Raw genomic sequence first — 10819 nt, forward strand, 5'->3', positions numbered from 1 at the left:
AATCTTCCTCCTTCTTTTAGATTTCTACTAATGACCACCAGAAATGGGATTTTGCTGGAAATGAACTTGCTTGTATTTCATATAAGTTTTCACGTATGAAATGCATTTCATTTATAAGAGACAGGGACTTAGTCTTTTCTTCATCTTAAGCCCTTTTCCCCCAGCAGGCAGAATAAAACCAAAAACTAAAATGTATCTTATATAAGATCTGATCTTTTAAGAAGAGGGGTTTTTATTTTATGGCAAGTCATTGCATTTGTCTAATAGACAATATAATGAATTTGATCGGTTTCTCTCCTTCCATCAAGGCTTTATTAGGTTAGAAAAGGACTCTGCACTTCTCTCTTTGTAGATTGACCTGTTCACAGAAGAGTAAGGCCTGTTACAAGCCTGACTGAGCTTGACCATTGCCTAAGGGACTTTGATTAGTGACCATTCCTGCTTTCTTGAGACTTTCTGCATTTCTAATGACCTACTGATCTCTACGGATTCAGTACCATACTTTTCTTGTCAATTCAAAATTTACTACTCTCTTTTTATACTAAACTTGATTACAGAAAAATAATTAATCTGACAAGCATGTATAAAGATTATCAGCATGGCATCTCAATAAATGCTGTTACCTTTAATACTCATACCACTGTACCAAATGCAGCTTCCCTAAGCTCAGCAGAGACAGTCGATCTGGCACTATGGCACCAGTGTCTTTACCCCAGGGTGTGTAAATTGTTCTGTGTCACAATTTTTGATTCATGTGGCTATATATATTTTTATAAAACCTTCATTCATCTATTTAGTCTGAAATATTCAGGATCAGTGGATTTTTAGCCAGCGGTGACCTCAAGAGAAAATTTGATAGGGGATGCATTTGTGTTTGTGCACACATGTATAGCGCAACAAAGGTTTATGGTAACAGCATCACACAAAACGAGAACAGTGTAGGTTATACATTATCAAGATAATACTAACATAGTAAGAATATTTAGTTGTTTTATGTCGGAAAACAGAAAAATAATGGCAATTGTCTGGAAAAAGACCATGTAACTTTTTCCTATATACCCACATGCCCATCTCTGCAAGCTTGGTGATAGCACACAAAATCCCCATTGAAGGCTGCTTACTGTCCAGCTGCATAAGTGCAGGAGAATAATCTGAGGCCTTTAAACACCAGTAAAAACAAACCAGAAGCCAGCTATGGAACTCTGATGCATATCCTCCCCTGGGATTCGGAAGGCAGAATGACAAAAGACAAATTCATTGGCTTTTTTCAAGTTCTGGTGGGGATAGACCTCATTGTCTCTAAAATAAGAGCCAGTCCTGGTCTGCATGATGCAATTTCAAACCCAACAACTTGCTGAGAATTTTGGAAGGGATGAGGTCTGAAAAAGGTAGGGGTTTATTGGAAAATGACCACAGAAAGCTAAGTAGAGATTTGTTTGGCAAATAACGTACATTTCTTAACAAAACTTCATCAGAAATACCACAGTATTTCTCTCCAACAGTTAAAAATTATCAGGCTATTTTGAAATCACTGCTACTTCGTCAGTGCCTTTACTGACTCCTCTGTCCCTCTCAGAAAAGTATGTTTAATTTTTTGGCAGTCCTGTCTATTTAAAGATGAAAAATTAAGCAAATGTACCTCAGGAGTTACTGCTTCTGCTAATAAATGTGACCTGCATACTTGAATCTTTTTGGTTAAGCTTGGCACAGCATGCAAATCAGCTAATCTGTATAATAGCTGATACAATAGAATTGGGGGAAAAATGTTCATAGGTTGAAAATTAAGGGGTAGGTAACAAAAATTATAACCTGCTTTTACAAAAGAAGACATCAGGCTCTGTTTGAACTTGAGAGCTGCATTAATGCCAGTCTGCTACCACATCATACATTTTCTGTCACAGAGGCAGAAGTGTGGGATCTAAGACAGTAAATGTCAAGTAGCCATTACTGAGTGAGTGAATCTATCATCTTGATGGAGGGAGGAGGGAAGTGGCTTCCTGGAAAGTGAACTTTGCCCATTATGGCCCTGATCCTGTGCTAGGGGATATTTGTCCATCCATGTGAAGTCCTGCAGAGGCACAATTAGGGATTTTGTTCTGCCCTTCTGTTTATAGTTACTTCTATTTCACATGAAATATGGGACACCTGCATTATCGTTTTGAAATGGTTAAAAGCCTTACCACCAGATGTGCTGTGAGAACAAGTACAGACCTCCCATTTACACTCCCATTTGGCCATGTTTTCTGATTTACTGGAATTTACTCTCTTTGTGCTCTCATATAGCTCACTTACCTACAAACTCACTGTTTTCCATCTGAAATGAGCCATCATCTCTTTCTCAGCCAAGACTACGTGAGCAAAGGGGATACCTGACACCTGGGATTCCATTACTGTGACAAACTTTGTGGGCCAGAACCCCACCCCACCCTGCCCTAAATTTTCACTATGCTGAAATCAAAGGAGGCTGTACCGGCCAAGGGTGTGACCCAGGATGATACACACTGATCTGCTTAAATGTCGTATTGTTCTTTCTCTTGTTTCACTGTGTTACAGAGGCTTAGATATATGGAGGGGTTCATTGCTGGCATTTGAGCACTGTGTTTCCTAACTTTTCAGCATTTTGTTCATGCAATGAAATTCAGAGCTCTGCGGTTGAACCCTGTGCTCCGGGTACAACGCAGGCACCCCAGAAAGGCATTGACCCAAACTAACAGCCCACCACAAGTAAAGAAATGCATATCCTAAATCTGACACCTGTCTGGCTTTAGTAAAGCTGGGAATCACCTCTGCCCACCTAGGACTTGCTGAAACTCAACATGACCACATAGGAATCCAGTTGCACCCTTTTATCCCAGGGCCCGTGGATAGAGCATTGACCCAGAGAGCTGGAAGCCTGGGAGAAGAACAAGATTCAAACCCACACCTCCCAGAGCAGTACCATAATCACCAGTCAGATTGGGGGACAAAGGACTCTCCTTCACCTTCATTCTGATTTGTATGAAAGCAGATATATTGGGACAGAAGGGAATGAGCAACAATGCAGGATAGCTCTGGATAGATTGAGGACTAAGGGCAAGACTGGAGGTATGTGCAACTGTTATTTGCATGAAACAGTCCCTGGATAAAATAGTATGAGCAGTCCTTGGAGTCCTGCCATCCTTGGGACTAAAATCCAGGCTACCATGTGTGAGTGAGTGCCCAGAGAGCATGTTTTCTCACTGCAAACTGCAAGAGATTCAACAGCGAGCCCCACCTCCCTCATTCCTTCTGGCTGCAGAGAGCAGTCCCAATGCTCCAGGCACAGCAGGCACGGGGCTGGGGACCTCCACAGCCTGGAGGTATGCTGCGACCACTGGCCTACTGGCTGGACAGCAGATATTGTCAGTCCCCACACTGTCATCCATGGAAGCTGTGGTCCAAAATAAAAGGCCTCTTGCTGCCAGCTTTTGTGCAGCACACAGTCCATGCCTAGAGAAAATTAACTGGAACAAGCCCCAAAGGCCATAGAGGCAGACAGATACCTGATTTGTGGATAATGATGGGGTCTGGACATGAGATAGGGACTTGGTTCTATCAAGGGTAAGGGGCTTCTGAGCATGTGAGAAGCAGTACGAATACCAGCAAAATCATAGGCACTTACTGCTTTGACTTACTGCCAGCGTTAGAGGGGAGCTAAATAGGAGTCTTGAGAACTGCAGTTTTATACCTGGGGTGTCTAAAAATGTTTCAAGTCATTTAGTGGATCTTGGCCCAAATGAATTTATCAGGCTAACTGGTGATTTGCAGTTGATTTCCTAAGCACCAGTGCAAAATTACTAAAATTTGACAATATAATAATGTTGTGTTCTCAACTGGCTGAGGAAGTTGTAAATCTTTCCCTGGGTGAAGAAAGAATTTTCTTTTATCCCGCCGGTCTTTATTTTGAGTATTCTGCTACTAGCTACATATTAACTTTTCCTTTCTGGTCTGGAGATCAATTGCAATACACCTACCTTTATGCAACACTGACAAAAGCCTCAAAACAAGATTAATGCTTAAGTTTGCACTCCTCTGTGGGCGTTAGCAGCTGGGTTAATATCTCTCAAGAGCTTGTCATTGCCTGCCTTGAAGGATAACTATGGCACAAATCAGCAGCTAAGGGGGTTCTCACTTCAAATATCATTCAGCATGATAGCAACTATCATTTAAAACCATTCTGTTCTCCCTCATCCACCCCCAAAGGGAAGCAGCACTTCTTGCTCACAAACACCTAGTTTTCACTAGTGCCTACAGGGAGCTGCGGCGTAGTCTGTGCTTGGGAGCAAGGAGAGGCTCTGCAGCTGATAAGTCACCATGCTCTGCACAACCCACCACTGAGTGCACCAGAATAACAGCATGAAAGTCCCTCTGGATCAGGTATCAACAATGACATCTCATCTCTGCCATAGCAGGCAACAAATACATGGCTTCTAAGCCAACCACAGAAAATTCACTTATTTCAAAATACGAATGTTACTCAGCTACCTCAATGTAAACCTTAAAAAAGAAGCTTTCTGGACATGTGTGCTGGTTTTGGCTGGGATAGAGCTAATTTTCTTCACAGTAGCTAGTATGGCTCTATGTTTCCGAATTGTGCTGGAAACAGTGTTGATAACACAGAGGTGTGTTAGTTACTGCTGAGCAGTGCTTACACAGAGTCAAGGCCTTTTCTGCTTCTCACCCCACCCCACCACCGAGCAGGCTGGGGGGGGGCACAAGCAGTTGGGGGGGACACAGCCGGGACAGCCGACCCCAACTGACCCAAGCGATATTCCAGACCATACGAAGTTGTGCTCAGTATATAAAGCTGGGGGAAGGAGAAGGAAGGGGGAAGGGGGGGGACGTTGGGAGCACTGGCGTTTGTCTTCCCAAGTCACCATTACGTGTGATGGAGCCCTGCTTTCCTGGAGATGGCTGAACACCTGCCTGCCCATGGGAAGTGGTGAATGAATTCCTTGTTTCGCTTTGCTTGTGTGTGCAGCTTTTGCTTTACCTATTCAAGTTTTCTCACTTCTACCCTTCCGATTCTCTTCCCCACCCCACCAGCAGGGGGTAAGCGAGTGGCTGCGTGGGGCTTAGTTGCTGGCTGGGGTTAAACCACAACAACGTGGAAAATCCATTCCAATGGGCATTATTTATCCTTCTGGATGCAACCAGGCTGCCTGCATCCTACACAAATAAGCATATTATAAAGTAGGAGGCAAATCTGTCATGATTAGGGCTCACAGGGCATAAAAGCAAGTGCAGGGATCTTTGAAAGAATAATTTCAGCAGATGTCACTAAATTCTGTTCTCCCTAACGCAAGGATATCTCCATGGAGTCCAGCAGTATTACTTAGGATTCCCATCAATACATCCAACTCTGATTTGTCCCTGAACATGCTCTTTCTAAGCATTAATTTATTAACCTTATGTTTCTCTTCAAAACAGAGTATAACTGTGCCACTTTGCAGCTATCCAGTAGTAACATGAATCTTGGTGAAAAGGATTGTTACATTTATCTCCTGAAATGACTCTGCAAAAGAATCAGGAAATTATGTATCTTTGATCTCATATAAAATACTGTTTTCTAACTGTACCAGAAAATCTTAGGATGTCTGCTACAGCATCTCATGATTCAGTAAACAAACAGATTTATCTCAGTTACAACACAAAAGGTCCCTTTGCTCTCAGGTTACCTTCCTGTCATTTGGTATGTTGGCATTACTGATTATTAATGATTAAAACTTATCTGAAACTTGAAGAAACTGCTCTGGGTTCAAAATTGCATTTGCAGCAAAGCTTGTCTGTTGCTCTATAAAGACGCTTTGAGATCTGCTAAAAGCAGCGCATTATAAGATCCATGATTTATTTTTTAGGAACTTATTTCTAAAGGTAGGGCAATACCTTTCTAGTTCTGACAGCTGTTCAGTCTTAGGAGTATGAAAAAGTATGGCAAAGTCTAAGGAAAGGGCTTACTTAAAAAGAGTTAATGGAAAGAATTATTATATAAAAGCTAGGAAGAGAAAAATCTGAATTGCTAATATTAGCCCTTACCTTCACCTTCAAGCCTCAATGGACTTTAACTTTCATCATATTACTGAATGAAAATTTCTTCACTTGAAGACACAATGATAATTTTCATAATTCATCCCTAATTACTTCATAATTCCTGAATTAAAGCACCTTAATTTGATTGCAAACAAAACACTCTGATATCCTACTTCAAAGACCTGCAAAATCTAAAGCATATTTAGGACATGTTTTCCCATGAGCTAAGAAGGATCTTATTATTAAAAGCTGTAGACACACAGCTGAAGAAATATCAACAATACCATTCTCCATGCACCTCATTTTCTGAGATAAATGAATTTGTAAAATAGGAATCAAAGCTGACATCTGCTCTTGGAAGAAGCGTTAATTAGAATTACACCTGCTAGTTGAATTCTAGCTACTACTAATTTAGAATATAGTTTGTCATAAAATGAAATGTTTTTTTAGTTTTTCCTACAGGAAAAAAAAAAACATATCACAACAAAACATGGACATTTAAATCAAACCTGAATATTGCAATTTTAAAGTTTTCTATATTAACAAATTTACTGCCAATACTAAAAATGAGAAAGGAAACAAGTTTGCTTACATAGACCTATTCTTCAGGAGGTAAGACAGGCGAAAATGATACCATTTAGTGCCCATGAAGAATTATCCAAAACACACTTCCCTGGGCTGCAGTCTCTTTATACACATTATGAGATTTCCTAGCCTTGCTAAAATTATTTTAAACAACACAACAGTGTCATGGCACACAAAGAATCTTTGAATCATCATCAGTTTAACTCATTCAGCACCACTGATCAAGATCAAGCAAAAATTCAAGGCACATTTAACACATACCTGATGCCATTTGCTTTGTTTATCAATGCATTTGTTTTAGACAGATGTGTCTGAAGAGCAGCACAATATACAGCTGCTTCTTGAATGTGGGCATGCAAGGATACAGTAGTTATCTCTGAAAAGTCAATAATTATATACAGTTCTCATAAGAGTTTAAGAATATAACTGCGGTCTCTTTTATTCTGCTGTGTGGTAATTCAGAGTTAATGCTGATTTCCTTTTACATGGCTCGAATTTTTTTGAGGGGGGTCTCTCCTGATTTAGGGTCTCACACCAAAATGACAGTTATAAAACTAACAATTTGCCCATCAGAGAAAGGAAAAGATACAGACTTATGCATTTCAATGAAACAAGCATAATATTAAATATTACTACCTATATTTTTGCTTGATCCATGCATTGGATGTAAAACAATGCATTTCTGAGTTACTAATAAGCCCATCTCATTAAAAGGCTGTCAACATGTCAAGTGCATCAATGGAGAGATTAATGTAATCAGCTGGTATGGAGCTGGACAATTCTTGATAGAAACATCACAAGCCCCATACTAATTTACTAACAAAGCATTCAGCTGGGTTTGTATACTGTACAGCAACAGAGGGAGATGAGCATCACACAAGCACGGAACTATGCTAAACCACCATACCAGGTTGTCATAAAAGTAATAATGCTTTTAAGTAATCCAATCAAAAAGACATTTTAAAAGTTAAAAAAAAAAACAACTGCTGTGGATCCTGAGATGCCCAGTTATGACAAGTGTATATGCATGTATATATGTACACATAAAAATAGATACTAACACATACACACAAATAACTATTTGTGTAAAGTATTTGTACATCAACCATTTGGGCTTAGTTCACATCTGTATCCACTCGAAGAGGCCTGAAAGTAGGTGGATTAAGTCCACAACTTCTTTAAGGTCCCTTTCCACATCTGTAGCCCTAGAAAAAGTTCATAGCACAAAACAGGACTAAGGCCAATTCATGTTTTGGCAGAGCCATACAATTCCATGATTACAGCATACTATAGAGAAAGAAAGAAAAGCAATTACCAACTGTGGACAGTAGACCTATGCTTTTCAGAAAGGCCTAGAAAGGTTTATGCATTCAGTTTCTTCTTCTGGCTCTTCATCAAAACAAGACAAGCTTCACAGAGCTATTTAGGCATTTAAAGAGGCAGATAGAGACCTAGTCCTTTTATTTTTTTCCCAAAAACTAAACACTAAATACCTGAACACTTTTCAAAATAGGACCCTGGTCATTCCTCTGTCTCAAATCTCTTGGAAAATCAAATAATTCTACATCTAGATGCCTGAAAATATGGCATATAGAAGGATAATGAAGATTTCTATTAACATTTACAGAAACATAGCAATCATAATATACTATCTAACTAATTTGTTTCAGCTAGTAGATTCACAAAGGTAAAAACCAAGCTCACTCTGAAACATGACTGAACCAGAAAAATTGCCATTAAGCTAAAGCATGTTTTTCCAATAGTCAGCTCCTTTTATTTTCCTGCAGAAAAATGTTAATGGAGATACGTGTCTAATGTTCTACCTTAAAACTAAGAGCAAGGTTAGGCCTTACAAGTACTAGTATCCTCTGGTTTTGTCACAATCTTTGTCCGTGTCTGGCTAATGTAAAAATAGTACATGTACTACTGTAAATATAGTACAGTTGGTTTGGTATCTCCAAACTCTGAAGACCAACAGCTCATGAAAACAAGCTGCTCAGCAAGCAGGTTCATTGCAGAAGGAGACACACCTGTGACAGAGCTGTCCCTGATGCTGCTGCACCCTCAAAAGTGGGGGCGGCTCCATTTGGAGTGATAGCAAATGCAGTGTTTTGGATCTCCTTCATGCAAGATAGTTTGCATGTTGCCCAGTCTCTGGTGTTTTACCCCATGGGCTATTTTTTATGATAACAAACTCTGCATTGCTCATCTCCTTCATGTGGGGAATATGAGATGTATGCCTTAATGACTTACATATACAAAAGAAAGAAATCACTATGTGATGATTGAGGAAAAAATGTGGTGAAGGAAAAGGATAGATTTTTCTTACAGACAAGTACAATATTAGAGTAGCAAGCAGATGAAGATAGAAGCAATATGGGCAACAGTAAACATCAGTGGTCCTGGCAAGGGTTTGGTGAATGCCCTTTGCGTATTCCCTATCTATGTTTCTCCCGAGTGCCTCTGTAAACCTCCCAAGGTCACAATGCTGCATCTAGTAAACACTGTCCAGATTCTTCAAGTGATTCCATATTGAAAACAGACTATATAATTAATGCCGTGTGAAAGCATTCTCACATTTGCAAACTATTGACAAAATCAAGGCACTAGAAAACTGAACAGCTCAGTCTATGCATTATATATGCACAGCACGAGAAACTAGGGAAATCATGCTTTTTGTGCAAAACAAAAAGATGTATTAGTCTGATTCTCCAAATGTTTTGAGTGTTTGAGGCTACTTGACATTTTAAAATGAGTGTGTCTATACTTATAATTTTAAGTGTTTTGCTACTGGAATGCAATTTTCAAACTGGGTAAAAACTCTTTCTAGTGCTAAAGCAATTATGACATTACTGTCCACTTAAAAAAATCCTTAAAAATTCAGGATAACAGAATGGCTCATGGATCTACAACATGCAGCTCAGTAGAGGAGCTGAAAAAGTCTGAGTTTTCTTTACATATCTAAGTAAATTCAAAAAATCTTATACTTTATTTTAAGGGTTGGACCTGTGGTTCAAGTAATGTGCAAAATGAGCACCAGGATGAGCATCCCAAGAAAACACATCAAAGTTTAATTGTGCCCTAGCAGACTCACTCTAGCTACTGAGTTTGTTCCCTTTATTCATTTCAAAGTGCATCATAACAAATGTAAAGCTGCTAAGAACTGCTGAAATGATGGCATTGGCAGGTGACATGCTCTTCCCATCCCCAGATACAGGATGGAGAAGAGCAGTATAAGAGACGGAGGGCCAAGACAACAAGAGAGGCAGCCCATTTTTTTCTGTGGAAAGGGTAACAGCATGGACAATGGAAAGAAGTTGAATGAAGACCCATGGAAAATGCCTGGGTAATTAGACCATCAGCTCCAGCTTCAGCCTTGAGGAGGGACTACTGCTTCTGCTGCAGAGGACTCCTACACTTCTGAGCAGTAGCCACAGCCTCACTCACCTTTATTTCTTCTTAGGCAGGAAGATCCCAGGATTCACCCCTTCCCACTTTCTCTCTCAGCCATTGCCGTGGGACAGCAGTGACTCACAAGCTGGGAGCATTCACTCACTTCTTCCTGACAGGAGCTGAGAACCAAGTTCCCAGCTTGGTCATGTAAAGGTGGGTTCAACTCTCCTAGTGTTCCCGGTTAGTTTTACTATATTCTCATTTCACTTGCTTGTAAAGCAAACAGCAAAACCAAAATACTTCAGACCTTCAAATCTGGGTCTGGAAGGTAACTGTTATCTTGAAGGTAACTGCAATTATCTTGAAACAGATTAACAGTAAAAGAAAGAGAAGCTCGTGGGCTTAGATGTTTAATGCATTTCTGCAGTGAGCTCATTTGACGCTAAACAGTTAAGAGATGGAGACTGGTCTTTAAAAATGAGGTGAGAGAAAGACCGTGATAAGGAGGATGGATATGTAAGTAATATTTTGGCTTAGCCCATGAGAATAAAAAAGCTACAGGTATGCTGTAAGATGTCTTGGGATCACGAGACAAAAATTGTTACCAGAAAATGGAATGTTGAACAGAACAACTGTGGCATGGGTAAGAGGAAATTTCATGCTCAAAAACATTTCAGGATCAATACCTTCAGGAATACTGTCCTCTATTTGTCTGCAAAAAATAGTCATAGCTCAGACAGTGTCAGTAAACTTCCTTACCAAATACGTCTTTTGTCTGTGAGAAGACTTCTTA

This window comes from Aquila chrysaetos, chromosome 3 (assembly GCF_900496995.4).
Source record: "Aquila chrysaetos chrysaetos chromosome 3, bAquChr1.4, whole genome shotgun sequence".
NCBI lineage: Eukaryota > Metazoa > Chordata > Aves > Accipitriformes > Accipitridae > Aquila > Aquila chrysaetos.